The 15305-nt window shown below is 41.0% G+C and overlaps 1 protein-coding gene and 2 long non-coding RNA genes across 4 annotated transcripts in view; 2 read left to right on the top strand and 1 right to left on the bottom strand.

The window, feature by feature from the left end:
• The window catches only part of LOC144290894 (uncharacterized), a 44354-nt gene extending 37531 nt beyond the window's left edge, over positions 1-6823 (bottom strand). The window contains exons 1-2 of the long non-coding RNA XR_013358384.1: positions 6672-6823; positions 2302-2436 (exon numbers count right to left, since the gene is read on the bottom strand). This is a non-coding gene — a long non-coding RNA (uncharacterized LOC144290894). The remainder of the gene's footprint in view (positions 1-2301; positions 2437-6671) is intronic.
• The window catches only part of LOC144301242 (uncharacterized), a 417552-nt gene that overhangs the window by 288523 nt on the left and 113724 nt on the right, over positions 1-15305 (top strand). The window lies entirely within an intron of this gene.
• Positions 7193-14702, top strand: LOC144290884 (uncharacterized). Of its 2 annotated transcripts, XR_013358373.1 has the most exons (6): positions 7193-7284; positions 8039-8099; positions 8365-8480; positions 10554-10780; positions 12542-12599; positions 14480-14702. It is a non-coding gene; the product is annotated as an uncharacterized LOC144290884 (long non-coding RNA). The 2 variants fall into 2 exon arrangements; XR_013358379.1 differs by lacking the exon at positions 8365-8480.

Here is a 15305-nt window from a genome sequence, read left to right as displayed (position 1 = left end):
GAAAAGACTAGAAGCAAAGGGTTAGTGGATGAAGTGGGCTATTAAACTTTGTCTGAGAGATTTGGTGGCAAATCTCTGCAGACATTTGCCTATTATGAGCAGGCTGCAGCCACTGGATGGCCCATGACTTCTTGGAAAAGAAGAGATTGTGAAGGAGTGGAGTTAGGGCCAATGCTTGGCATATCTGAGAGATTATGGTGGGCCTGGATCTGAGAGGGTCTGTTATTTAACTTTTTTTTTTTTGTCCTATCACACAATCAAGCCAGATAAAAGCTCTTCCTCTCTTAAGTATCTGAGTATAAGCAGGCAACCATAGCAAGTCAATCTGGTATGGACTTTCTTATTCCTTTGCCATCCTCAAGCATGTTGCTTCTACCTTGTGGTTTAAGATGGCTATTATGGCTCCCACTATAACATCCATATTCCAGAAACCAGGAGGTAGAGAAGAGAAAGGAATTACATGCTTACTATATGTTAAGGATCTGACCCAGAACTAATAAGTTGGCACTTCTACTCATATACTATTGACCAGAATATAGTCACATGGCTACACCAAGCTTCAAGGGAATTCAAAAATAAACTTTCACTACATGGCCATGTGCCTAGCTAGAATCTTTATTTTTCAAGTGAAGGAGAGAATAGGTATTGGGGAAATAACCAGTCATCTTCATCTTATAGGAGACATTTTCCTGGCTAATGTCCAAAGTCAGCAAAATACAACCTTCCAGAAATGCTGGGGGGGGGGGGGTGAATTCAAGAGGAGACATAGCTCAATGTCTTAAATGCCATCTGAGAACAAGGAATCAATGGTTGAGGTTAAACACTTTAGCGCTTGGAGGTTGCCCAGAAAATCTCAGCATCTAAAAACAACACTTGTTTGATGCATGTGTCATGCAATGTTTAATGTTAATTTAACTCCTTAATGTAATTTCTTGGTGAAAGTATTTGTCAAGTATTCCCAAGTGCTAGCAGTGTAGTGTGTGTATGTAGAGGTGGCAGGGGAGGGGTGCAAGCAGAAGGACAAGGATTGTACATTTCCATAAAATTAACTACCTGGGAGGGGACATAAAATTTCATGAATGGAGGTGTTTTATGTATAATTAACAGTCAGTGTTTTTGAAAAAGGCATCATGATTTTAGGTTTGTGTATAGATTGTGCATATGTGTGTGTACACTTAACATGATCCTTTATGATATAGTTGGAGAAAGTGTTATTTCCACTTTATAGAATTTGGTGATTGGATCCTGGATCTGGAGCTTGAACCTGTTGTAATACCAAATAAAACTTGGAGGAAGGAGATGTCACAGGAGAAGATGAAGGTCATTTTCATGGAGAGGAGTGTAAACATGTCTGTGTTGGTTTTAAAAACAGATCTGAAAAGTCTTTGACATTTCTCTCATTGAGGTATGGGATCTGATTACACTCTCCTTGAGTATGGGCTGGTCTGAGTAATTCCATTCTAACAGACAGAATGTGAGGGCAGTAACACCCCAGGCATAGTATTGCAATACTAGATCGTAAAATGCAATGTCATCTCCACCCAGTTGTCTCTTGGTATCCTTGATCTTGGACCTAGTTCCTCCATACTGTGAGGAACCCCCAGCCACATGGAGAGACTTAAGTATGTGTTTTGCCCACATTTGTCCTTTGGATTTTCTCTTCTTTCTCTCCAGCTTTGAAGAAAATTCACTCTTAATTTCTTGGAAAACAATGGAGACACTAGGCAAGATTTTTTCTTCCTGCCATTCTAAAGACAAGGTACATTGGGGCTGTTTTGTGAAAGACATAGCACAGTTGATGCTTTAGCTAAAGGCAAAACTAGCCATGCTGAGTCATTGTCCTGTCCTGGACTCAAAAACTTCTCTTCTAGAAGCCACAAGATATTCACCAGAAACTTTCTTTCCTTTTCTGGAGAAGGACTCTGTCCCGACTAGAGTTGTATACAATTTGATGTGCATAATGCTGAGTTAGGTCAGATGCCCCATCCTTTTAAACATTGACATATGTTATAGTTTTCAGATCTGTTTATAATCTATTATTTCTTTGGTAGGATATTGTATTCTGAGATCTCTCTTAAAATATGTGTGTTGCTCCAAGGATTTGGATTATAGCATGTGTTTAATTAAATTTGCAACCAAATTGAAGTCTGCCAAGCACAGGGAAAATCAGGACTAACACTTCCTCATTAAATACTTATATTAATGCTCTACCAAATTTCATAAATAATTTAAACCTGGTATCTTACTTCTGACATATTGAGTGTATGTTTGTATTAAAAAAAACCCTGCATAATTACTTACCATACTCTGATGTCTAGTCACATAGAAGATGGATTTTTAAAATTACTTTTCTTGTTGTTATTTATTTATCCATCATACAGTTACTTTTTGCCACGTTCTGTGCCGATGTCTTCATATTCATGATCTCATTCTATCCTGTAAGGCAGAAGATGAGACAATTTTTCTTTTTCCTTCTTGGCATCCTTTTCCCCTTCTTATGAAAGCACCATTCTTTTCTTTTTTCTTTTTTTTTTTTTCATCGTTTGTGGCTATTTTCATGGTGCAGCTGTTCATCAAGTTTCCTCAGAAAACATCCTCCAACATTGACCAAGGAGGTGGGCACCTGATCCAAGCTAGGTTACTCAGACTCTTATGGGAATTGAAACTTGAGCAGAACCTTACAAGGAAGGCAGGCACTGGAATTTGAACATTTAGCATCTGTGTCTGGAACATGTGCTCATTAGCTTTTGCAATCACATCTAGACTCCATCTCCACTATGCTTTCAGCATGGAGAGCAATTCCAGGCAAAACAGGTGCTCAACAATATTTGTGGAATGAACAAATGAAGAATGCTCTGAGGGTCCTTGGTTCGCATATTGCATGAAGCTTGAATAGTCAAATCTTCCTTTGACTCTGAGGTCCTAAAATACTTCTATTAAATTAGAAAGAATCAATTTTGCCTGTTTCCAGCCAGAGTACCCAAAGTGATGCAAACAGATGCCATTGACTCTGCTTATTGACAGTGCATTTCTTTTTAATAAAAAAGGAGATGTGGGTATGCCTATATTTGCTACTTGTTAGCAGTTTGCACCACATCTCTTTGTCATGTTTACCTTTATTTGTCCATTTCAGTTGAATTTTCCATAATTGTATTTTATCATACATGAATATTGCATACTTGATAATCTCAGGGCATCAAAGTCAACATAAAATACTTAAAATAAAAAGCCTAAAAAAAAAAAAAAAAAGCTTGCTGATTCCCTACTGGTGCTAGTATGGAAGTATGGTGGTCTTCTTAACTTTTTTCAATGTAAGATCACAGGGATCTGTCAACATAGACATTTGAACTTGCCACTTCTACCCTACAAGTAGAGTTGGAAATCAAACTAAACCAAACCAAGTCAGAGTGCTGGTATACCATAAAACGGTTTCATTCACCATCTGATGAACAATCAAGCACTTATTCTAAATATGGAATCTGCATTAGGGCTTAGCCTGGAGAAGGTAGGGGGAATAGGAAGCAGCAGAGTGATTGAAGTGACAGCAGATAGGGCTGCAGAATCAGGAAGCTGAGTCTACTTTGAGAAAGGATTCTTAAGAAGTTATCTTGAGAAGAATCTTTTTTTCTAAGGTTTTATTTCTTCATTCATGAAAGACACACAGAGAGGCAGAGACATATGCAGAGGGAGAAGCAGGCTCCCTGCAGAAAGCCTGATGAGGGACTCAAACCCGGGACTCCGAGATTATACCCCAAGCCAAAGGCAGATGCACAACCACTGAGCCACCCAGGTCCCTCTTAAGAAGAATCTTAAAGTCACTTGGTCTTTAGAAGGTGGATGACAAGTTGCTGAAAATTCTGGTAATGATCAGCACTAGACAGACTGGATGCCTCAATATCTTAAAAAATATACATTCATAATTTATTCATGTTGTGACCTCTTCCTGAAATGGCTTTCTTCATACTCTCTCCCTCTCTTGGTCTTTTAGGGTCCAGCAAAACAATTATTTTGGGGGTTCTCTCTTCTCTGATTTCTGAGAAGATATACTTCCCCATGCAGGGCAACAGACAAGAGTTTTGGGTTCAGACACCCATGCTCTGAAGCTTTACCAGATATAGACATATTATTTAACTTTCCCAAGCTTCAGTTTCCTGAGCTGAGGATGATATTGATGATGATGATGATGATGATGATAATAATAATGCCTTCTTCAAAAGACGTGAACAGAAATTTCACAGAGGAAGACATAGACATGGCCAACAAACACATGAGAAAATGCTCCACATCACTGGCCATCAGGGAAATACAAATCAAAACCACAATGAGATACCACCTCACACCAGTGAGAATGGGGAAAATTAACAAAGCAGGAAACCACAAATGTTGGAGAGGATGTGGAGAAAGGGGGACTGTTGGTGGGAATGTGAACCGGTGCAGCCACTCTGGAAAACTGTGTGGAGGTTCCTCAAAGAGTTAAAAATAGACCTGCCCTACGACCCAGCAATTACACTCCTGGGGATTTACCCCAAAGATACTGATGCAATGAAACGCCGGGACACCTGCACCGTGATGTTTCTAGCAGCAATGGCCACGACAGCCAAATTGTGGAAGGAGCCTCGGTGTCCATCGAAAGATGAATGGATAAAGAAGCTGTGGTCTATGTATACAATGGAATATTACTCAGCCATTAGAAACGACAAATACACACCATTTGCTTCGACGTGGATGGAACTGGAGGGTATTATGCTGAGTGAAGTAAGTCAATCGGAGAAGGACAAACATTATATGGTCTCATTCATTTGGGGAATATAAATAATAGTGAAAGGGGATAAAGGGGAAAGGAGAAAAAATGAGTGGGAAATATCAGAAAGGGAGACAGAACATGAAAGACTCCTAACTCTGGGAAATGAACTAGGGGTGGTGGAAGGGGAGGTGGGCGGGGGTTGGGGATGACTGGGTGACAGGTACTGAGATGGGCACTTGACGGGATGAGCACTGGGTGTTATTCTATATGTTGGCAAATTGAACACCAATAAAAAATAAATTTATAAAAATAAAAAAAAAATAATGCCTTCTTGGGTGTATGTGAGAGTCAGAGACAATATGTCTAGGAGCTGCCCCATCTTGAAAGAGTGACATTGATAACTCCTTCATGTCAGTACTGTGGTGCAAGGTCATCTTGTTCCTTAAGTGTCTTTAAATGGCATCATATCAATGGCAGTCATTGACACCTACGTCTGTGAAACTGACCTGTCTTCTCCATTTCTATTCTCTACCTAAAGTCACTGCTGTAGCTAAAACTATGTATAGCTTAATTTTCCAAGTTCCTGAAAGGCAGTGACTAAGTTTTATAGCTATTATACAAAGGTACCCAATGAATGAATGCCAATTAAAAGAAAAAATAAAGAGAAGACCATTTTAAAACTGTTTTAGCTCTCCTGTGTTTATAGTTTTTAGGCTTTAGAAAGTAAATTAGGGCTGATTTTCATAATTTTTAATTTTGCTTTTATAGAACATGCCCAAGAGGTTCTTTTCTGTGACATTTAATTAAAAATATATGCACAAACAGCACCTCATTTGATCTCTTTGATTTCCCCACAAGGCGGACATTAATGGCATATTCTGATTATAGCTAGTGAATCTCAGTTTCAAGAGGTGAAGTGACTACCTAAAGCAACAGAGCATGGACAGTGGGAAATAGGTGCTCCAGCCTATGTCTATGCCCCCACCTCCTCCCATGCTGGGCTGACTCCACTGAGAATATCCTATTTGATAACAGATGTGAAAATCCTTCACAGACTCCAGAGCAGAATATGAATGTAGAGGATTATTGCTATTATTTCTGGGGCAAGCGAGTTATAACCTCTTGTGGAATCATCTATCAACCAGGAAATCCTGTTGCTGTTCACTGAATTGTACCCTTGTGACCCAAAAGATAATGTATTTCCCAGTGTACTTAACTTAATACTATGGGCTGACCTGTACCTTGAACTGAGCTGGGTGAGTAATATTTAAATGCAGAATCTGACAGCTTATAACCCCAGGCAGCTCACTTCCCCCTGCGGCAAGCTGCCAAGCCAGGGAGGGAATAATGGACTGTGGGGATGAATAAGATTAGGGTTGGATGGTATTCCTCCAGAACCAACCCATAGCTTAGATTTATTTTTGATGACGTGATGAAAGGAATAACTTTGTTCATTTTGATTATCTAGAGTACCCCTTGGGCCACCTCCCATAGTCACCCTTGGATTGCCAATTCTAGCTGCCCTCATGTTGGGTCAGAACCATTCCATGATTTAAAAACCCAGTGGGTGGACCATCTGACTGGAGTTTGATACTGTGGTTCAACAGGCTGCTGGATCCTCCCATGTCCACAAAAACGAAAATGTTTGCTGGACACTTATGCAGTAGGAAGGATAGGATGGGGTGTTTCTGCCTTAATCTCTTAATACTGGGCTGAAAACACAATTGAATCATTAAATTAAAAGTATGTTTGAAATAGAAGGGAGCTTAGACATCAGAACAAAACCTCTAATTTTATAGACAATGGAATGGAGACTCAAAAGGGAAAAGCAATTTTCCAAGAAGCTTGATGCCTAAATTCATCAAATTTAGATGTATGTCTCTTTTAAATCAGTAAGATGAGATATTATTTATCCCTAGTCACCCACCTTTTTTTGCTTTCATGTGTTATTAGCAACTGAGAGTGACATCTGTCCAAGTGAAGAATGACCCAAATGGACAGTGTTTGGAGAGTCATCTCCCTTCTGTATTGTAATAACAGTCAGTCAGGCAGCAAACAGGCAGGAGCAGCTCCACTCTGCACCTGACGCAGAGTTTGGAATTGTGAAAGGAACATGCAATGCTCTCAGTGTGGTGACATAATAATGCTAACACAGTGGGTAGCCAGCTGAAGAACTGTGGCATAAAGGCCTTCTAAATAACCTTATATGGTGGATTTGTATGTAATTTGGCCATCAAGTTTGGGCCTTTGCTCTTTATGTCATTCAAGGTTGACACAAAACAAACAAAAAATGCTCCTAGAGTCTCTGGATGTTTGGAATGAGTTTGAGGACACTTATTAATCACAGGCCCTCTTCTGTGGGTTCTGAACCAGTTGAAAAATAACCCAGGAGCCAGATAATGATTAAAAAGTCAGCTTTATTGCAGTTAAAACTTGAATTGGACAATAGAACTTGACTCAAGTGTCTGAAATGAACTAAACTACCCTGGAAGGCCTGGAGAATTTATGTCCCATGAGGCAAGATATAGGAAATGGAGCAGGTATAACCAAGATGGAGATGTAACTACATAGAGTTAAGGAGTAGAAAAGAGAGAGGGGAGGGATGCAGGAAGGCCCACTACTTAACTGTCTAGTGAGAGAAGATTCACTTCCTGGTGAGAAGTGGAGAAAAAAGAATGAAGAAGATGACCCTCCTTATTTTAAAGACCAAGGAAGGATCATGCAGAGGGAAAAACATTCTCCTGTACCTTCCAGAAATAGGGGGCAAGACAAGGAAAGTTGCAGACGTATGAAGCCACTGAGGAGGTGGTGGGATCCCTGATGCAGAGATGAGGAGAGGACATAGATCTCTTGGGGTTTTTCTTTGTTTTTTAATTTTTTAAAAGATTTTATTTATTTATTCATGAGACACACACACACACACACACACACAGAGAGAGAGAGAGAGAGAGAGAGAGAGAGAGATAGGCAAAGACACAGGTAGAGGGAGAAGCAGGATCCATGCAAGGAGCTTGATGCAGAACTCGATCCCAGGACTCCAGAATCATGCCCTGGGTCGAAGGCAGGAGCTAAACTGCTGAGCCACCCAGGGATCCCAGTGTTTTTAAATTTTATTTTAAATTGTGACAAAATATATATATAGCCTGAAATTTTCTATGCTAACCATTTTTCAAGTGTACAGTTCACTAGTGTATATTTCTATTGTTGTGTAGCCAATGTCTGGAACTTTTTCATTTTGCAAAACTAAAATTCTAAAAAGAACCCCACTAACTCCTTATTGCCTCCTTTACCCAGTCCCTGACAACCACAACTCTATTGCCTGTCTCTATGACGTTGACTACTCTAGGGACTTCATGTAAGTGGAGTCATATATTTTTTTTTTGTAATTAGCTTATTTTTAACTTAGCATAATGTCCTCAAATTTTATTCATGTTGTAGCCTGTGTCAGAATTCATTTTTTGAAGGCTGAATCATATTTTATTTTATGTATATGCCACATTTGGTTTATCCATCCATCCATAGATAGATGTTCACTTGTGTTACTTTCACCTTTTCTTTCTTGTGAATAATGCTGCTATGAACATGGGTGTACAACTCACTCTTTGAGACCTTGCTTTCAGTTCTTTTGGATATATACCCAGAAGCAGAAATGCTGGGTCAAGTTCTCAGTTTTGACAAAGGAAAGTGAGGTGCTGTGAAGAAGATTAAACAGAGGTTGGAGACCAGAAATTTACAGGTATGAGGGGGAAGGATGTCTTCTGGGTCTGGCAGGATTAAAGAGCTGCCTTCTAAGGGGCTGAAAGACAGTGCTAATGTTTGAAGGGCCACAAGGAAAAGTTACAGAGGAGGAAGTGTGGTTCTTGTTCTCCAGTAACCTCTGGAGGCCACAGAAAGAGCTGAAGCTTTGGGTGGGAGTGCAAGAGAGGATTCGTCTCTGTCTTCATATAGAAAGGAACACAAATGTGAAGAGGAATCAATCGGTAGCTAGGAGTGCATTTTGTTCTTAATTCTTTTACTTAATGGAGTATATGTTTGCTTATTAGTGAGAGGTAGGGATTAAAATTTATAAGATCTTTTGTTTAACTCAATGAGAGGAGGGGCTAAGTCATATATTGCTCACTTGGAAAATCAGAGTTTATCACACACGTATTAGAAGTAAAGAATTACTGTCCTAAACCCCATCTGTAACAGAGTGAAAGTGAGCTAAAGAGAAATTGTGGACAGGGCTGCCCACACACCCCTATTCTAATTCTATGCTGCAAAAAGGCCAATAATAGTGCCCACCATTTGTTTAGCTCAGTAGTTCTCAAATGAGGCCATTTTTAGTTGTCACAACTGAGAGGAGAGATGCTACTGGCAGCTAGTAGATAGAGACTGGGCATGCTGCTAGTACACAGGTCAGCCCCCGATGAGGAAGTTTCCAACCCCAAAATGTCAATAGTGCTGAGGTTGAGAAATGGGATTTGTTATATCTCCTTCTCAAGATAAAGTCTAATTTCCTCCTCACAAATACATGCTAAGACATCTAGTCTTGTCTTATTTGATTGATTAGAATGTGAGATGAGGCAAGTCTGAATAGCTTAAAGCACTGCCCAGAGAGAGTTAGTAGTACCAAGATCAGGTGTCCTAACTCCTAGGACCATTTCCCTTTGTTCACACCATGAAGGGTCAGATAAGCAGTCACTGAGATTGAAGGTACAAATACCAATGAGGAAGCTGAAAGAAGGGAATAAGCCTTTGTTCAGTGCCAGCTGTGCCCAGCAAGTATGGAGCTGCCAGGTTTAGCTGCATTTGTAACCCTTATCCATTACTAGCTGTGTACTGTAGCTCGGGGTGTCACACTTCAGAAAATTAAACAGCTTCTACAAGGTCACATTCAAACCTAGGTATATGCTAAATCTGGCTCTTGCCTCTAAAACTCACTACTTTTTTATTAGAATATGTGGGATTACAAAATAATTAGTTCAAAAGCTTCAGTAATAAGGCAATAATATCTAGACACTCCAGATTCTATTCATCCACTCAAAAGAATTTTTTTAACAAGCTAGTATGTCACAGTGCACTAGGGTTGGAGAGCTGCTGGCTCTCTGACACACTCTCGGGTTTCTTAACAGGGCAGTGTGTGTCTGAGAGCTCAAATGCTGCTGCCTGTTCTCCAAATATACTGTTGATGTGTGTATGCATGCATGTGTGCATGTGAAAACAGATCCCTCATATTTTGATGACTGAATGCCATTTGTTTCATTTGATTATGTGTCTGCAACCTGTTTATCCCAGGCTTTTTGACCTAAGTCCTTGAGGATGGACAGGGGACAAGTCCGAGTCACATGCCTTATAAGATGGCAGTCACATGCCTCACTAGATAAAGCCTGTGTGTCAGCATCTGTTCTCTGAGGCTGAGTGCTTTCCTTTAGGGGACAGGGTTTCATCATGTGGATTCCGCAGTCAGACTTGCCTGGGTTCAAATCCCATTTCTACTTATTACCGTATGGATCTGAGTAAGAGGCTAATGTCTCTGTGTCTTGGCTTCATCACCTTTAATGTAAAGATGCTCAGAGTGGACAATACCAGAGAGCAGCTGGGAAATCTAAATGAAGTAATGTTAGGAGGAACAGAATTCTTTCTGCTCCAGAGTAAGGTGCCTTGACCTCCTGGGACCTGAGATGGGCATGGAGGGGAGATTTCATTAGACAGTGCCAGAACCAATAGGGGCGGTAGTGCTCCCAGCAGCCACTGCATTCTCTGGCCCAATGGGGCAAGGGGCTGATGGAGCCAGATTTTTAAAAATATTTTATTTATTTATTCATAGAGACAGAGAGAGAGAGAAGCAGGCGCTCCACTCAGGGAGCCCAACGCAGGACTCGATCCCGGGTCTCCAGGATCACACCCCGGGCTGCAGGCGGCGCTAAACCGCTGAGCCACCTGGGCTGCCCAGATTTTAAGTGTGAGAGGCAAGAACAAATTGTCCATGGAAGCCCTCAGGACAGCAGAGGTGTTGCATTGGGAGACTCTTAGACACCCACTCGGGACTGCCAGGTGAGCAGGGGACACACTTTTAGTTAAGTCTTGTCTTTCATCATGTGAGTAAGCCAGAAAAGCAGTGGTGTCTGTCTCGACCCTTAGGGAGGCAAAACTACAGGACACAAACATAAGTTATGGCTGAGTAAAAACTAACCATAGCAATTTAGGACAGACCCAATGTCATAAATTGACCTGAGACTGTTTCAGAAGCTGTGCAATAACAGTGGTAGGAAATGTGCCCAAAGACTGATGGGTAACAGCTTCAAATCTCAGTTTCATCGCTTACAAGTGGCATATTTGGAGAGTCACATGATTTCTCTGAGCCTCAGTTTCTCCATTGGCAAAATAGAGAAAATACTATTTCATGTAGTGGCTGTGGATCTTACATAAATCAAGTCTACAGAAGCACTTTGCAAACTGTCAAGCTCTGCACAGGTTTGAGAGGCTGTTATATTATTTCCAACTAGTTGGTGCTACAGTGGATTTTAGTTGGTGAGAAGAAATTCTTCTAGTTCATCTTCTACGTGGTAGGATCTTTGAACCTCATGTTCTCACTCATCAAACACCTTAAAATATGGAGACACCGAGAGTGGCAGAAACAGAAAAATCTATCATGTAATTCAAAGCATTCTTCGTTTCATTGGAAAGGGGGTGGAGAATATTTCTTTTGTTGAGCTTGCTTAATTCAAGAGGGAGAAAGAGACTTGCAAATGAGAAATGCAAATTTAAGAAGATATCCAGCAACGTGCTTGGCTTTAATAAGACCTCAAATAAGAAAATCTCCACTCCCCTCTCCTCTACACATTCACACACACAACATTATTAGGATCCAGGTTTCAGTTAAATGTCACTGTGTTAGAGATCCATCTCAAACCTATTCTATCCTACCCTACTCTACCCTGCCATATCCTACCCTCCCCTACCCTGCCATACTCTACTCTGTGTTACTGTATCCTATACTACCTTACCATATCCTATCCTATCCTATCCTATCCTATCCTATCCTATCCTATCCTATCCTACCTTTCCTACCATATCCTACCTTATCCATCTCTATCTTATCCTATCCTACGCTACCTTACCCTGCCCTATCTTACTCTACCCTATCCTACTGTATCCTACTCTAACTTATCCTATTTCATCTCTTTATTTATTTCCTTCATCATTGAAATTATCTTATTTCTTGATTTATGTTTGGTTGATTAACATATTATTTTCTTAAAACAACATATTATTTTCTTGTGATAATCTCCATAAGGGAAAGTTTTATTCTCCTCAATAATGCCTAGCTCAGTGGCTCATGATGGGAACTTAATAAATATTTCTTGAAGGAGTGAATGAATTCTCAAATTTCAGAAGTGTTGGTGGCCAGAGACAAGGGTAATAGGACCACTGTTTACAAGAAGTGGAAGCTGGGGCAGAGATGGGGCAGCAGAGGCAGGAAGTATTGGAATAGCCTGCACAGGAGGGATGGCTATTCTGGTTTGCTGGGACAAGGAGTCTGTGGTGGTGGTGTTGGGGGGCAGGTAGCAGCAGGCCTCTGCATGGCAGGCAGCAGATACGCTGGCCCAGGACTCCCAGTGGTACCACTGCGAGCCTCCAGTATGCATAGAGGCCAAGAGCACTGAGAGCTCTAGCATGGAGAGCAAGCATTGATGTCTGAGGTGGGTGGAGGGTTGCAGAGAGAGGTGGAAAGAGGTGGAGGGAGGCTGGAGGCTGTTCAAAGACCAAACTAAGAGGAAATGACAAATGACCCTTTCATTGATCTTTTTCTAGACTGGTGGCCTGGAAAACAACTCTCATTCAGAGTTTAAAAAAGGCTTAAAACACAAATGTGAGTCTTGCCCCCAAAGTCTCTTAAAATATCTAATATTTTAAATATATTTTTGTGTTTATGAATTAGGCACTGGGATAAACATCTTACCCACATTAACTTGGCTAATGCTCCCAACAGCTGCTTCCTCTCATGTTCCCATTTGACAAATGGCAAAATTGGGGTTCAAAGAGCTGACTTGACCTGCCCAGGCTAATAAGTGGTGGAGCTGGCACTGGAGACCAGGCAGTCTGACTCCAGATTTGGTGCTTTTAAGCCTATCTTTGAAAATTGCATATAAATTGTCTAGCTTTGATTGATGACAACTTTTTAGAACCATATGAAAATATCAGACTTCTTCATGGTTCTGTCTTGAGCCCATTTTTATTATTCTCACATGACACAGCTTGCAGAGGATGACCTCAGTCACTCCCTTTGAATCGGCCCCACACATGTGATTTTGAGCTTCAGATTTCTGCATCCAGCTAGGTGCCACCATCTTCACCTGACTGTCCTGTAGACACTGCCACTCAGCCTGTCTGTAACTGCATTCATCACTGCCTCCTCAAACCTTCTTTCTCTCATATATTTCCTGTCCTAGTTAAATGACATGCTCCTCCAGCCAGCTTCCCAGTGAGGAATCTGAAAATTAATTTTCAACATGTCCCTTCCTTCCCACATCGTAAAATGTCCTCCTTATGCTCCTCCAATATATTGAGTGCATTCCAAATGATGTTGCCTTAGGTTATTATTGACTATTATAGATGTTTTTTAGCTTGTCTTTTTATCTCTGATATTTCCCTTCACAGATCCACCATACTTAAACTTACTAGAGTATTTTAAAATTAATACTAAAATACAAACCAGCTCCTAATATGCTTCTGTCATCAATTCCTACTCAATTCCTAGAGCCTACTAGCTCTTGGCAGATATTTTTCTGTTTCATAGTTTTGAAAAATATACCTATGATCTTGTCTCTTCTCTCCTCTTCATCTTTCCTTATTCCTTCTGTGAATTTTCTTTAGCATCTTCTTTATGCCAGGCTCTGAAACTAACAAGAGAACATTTATAATCTAAACAATACTTTCATATAAGTTGTATCATTTATTTCTCATGACACTGTTGACAGGCAGGTAGACTTATCTCTATCTTACAAATGGGGAATATGGGCTTGGTCAAGTGCATCGCCCAAACTCACAGAACCGGGGAGTGCCATGACTCCTCCTGGGTCCTTGGCTTTCAAGTCCTGTTATTGTCCTGCTCTCCAGCACTGCTCTTTGAAGGCTGGTGCCTCTGCTACTTTGCGCTCCTTTGTAGCATTCCAAGTCCTCATAATATATTGTCAATGCACAGAGATCTTTGATTCTATGAAATCAGGACAATGGTGTTCAATCAAATGCTGGTGGGGGGCAGAAGAACACAGTGTATAGAGAAGACTCTACTAGTTGCAGACATTCAGTATGTTCTGGGAATGAGTCAGTCTATATTTCTCAATGAGAGAAGGGCTTCCATTGTCCTGGCTACTTAGCTAAGTGGAGGGCAGTGAACAGAGCTTCTCCTGGGGCTATTGGTGACTTTGTCTCACTAGACTGTGAATACCACAAATACCATTTTTCTTTGTGTCTCCAGTACCCAACACAGATATGGTCTCTCAATAAATAGTTGTCTATTATATGGATCAATGCTTAGGAATTTAGAGATGCAAGGGCTGCACTGAGTGAGCATCTTTCCAGACTGAAGTCTCCCAAATGACAGCCCCCCCCGTGCAGTAGATGCACACAATAGATCTATGTAACAAGTTGCACATGTTTTGTGACATTTGAATCATATTTGTGTTCTCATTTATTATTTATTTGTTCTTTATTATTCATTTACTATTATTACCATCCCTGATTTTACAGGTGAAGAAATTGAAGCTTAACGTGATCAACATCTGTGCTCTGGCTTAGGAATTAGTGTCAAAGATGAACTTGGACATAAATACTCAGATCCCAGGTTCTTGGGTATGTGGTCAGCCCTTCCTGCCTCCATATCTAAGGCTATTTCTGCTTCTGGAGCCAAACAACCAAGCTGTAAGGAGACTGCGGATGAGGAGGTAACCAAGTGCCTGCAGCCAGTCGTGAGGTGAATGCAAGAAGCCTGGTAGGGAAAACTTCAGTAGAGCTGCCGGGAGAGAAGGAGGGAGAGAAAGAGAGGGGGAAATTAGAAGAATCTCCTGAGAGCTGAGCTGAAGAGGACGGCAGTGCCCAGGACAGGAGAAGCCAGACCGATTTCTCTCTGAACCGAGCTGAGAACACTCACCATACATTTCAAGTCCACATTTCAGAAGGAAAAGATATAATACCCTCCTAAAACTGTTCTCTCTTCCTTTCCAAAACGAAGGTCAGCAGGGGAGAGAAGTAGCATCTGAGATGCTAATGAAAGAAAACCTAGATGACTGCAGAAGCAATTTAAAGATTTGCCCGGATTTGTTTCGGCCCCCGTGGCTGTGCCTTCTACTTGCAATTCCTCCTCAGTGGTCTGGATGGGGAGATAAATACATTTTTTAAAAGTCCAACATTCAGGCACTTTTGAAACTAGGGAAAGCGGAACCTGGGAGGCTTAAAATATTAATCATGTATCCAGGCTTGCCAGAGAAAAGAGGATGGCGTTCTGCAGGTGTAATGCAGAGAGAAAATCCCCTCCAGGAACGAGTGATAGGGAAGGTGGATTTCACCCATGTGTGCA

Source organism: Canis aureus, chromosome 2 (assembly GCF_053574225.1).
Source record: "Canis aureus isolate CA01 chromosome 2, VMU_Caureus_v.1.0, whole genome shotgun sequence".
In the NCBI taxonomy this organism is placed as follows: Eukaryota; Metazoa; Chordata; class Mammalia; order Carnivora; family Canidae; genus Canis; species Canis aureus.
This window is presented reverse-complemented; position numbering and strand designations above follow the sequence as displayed.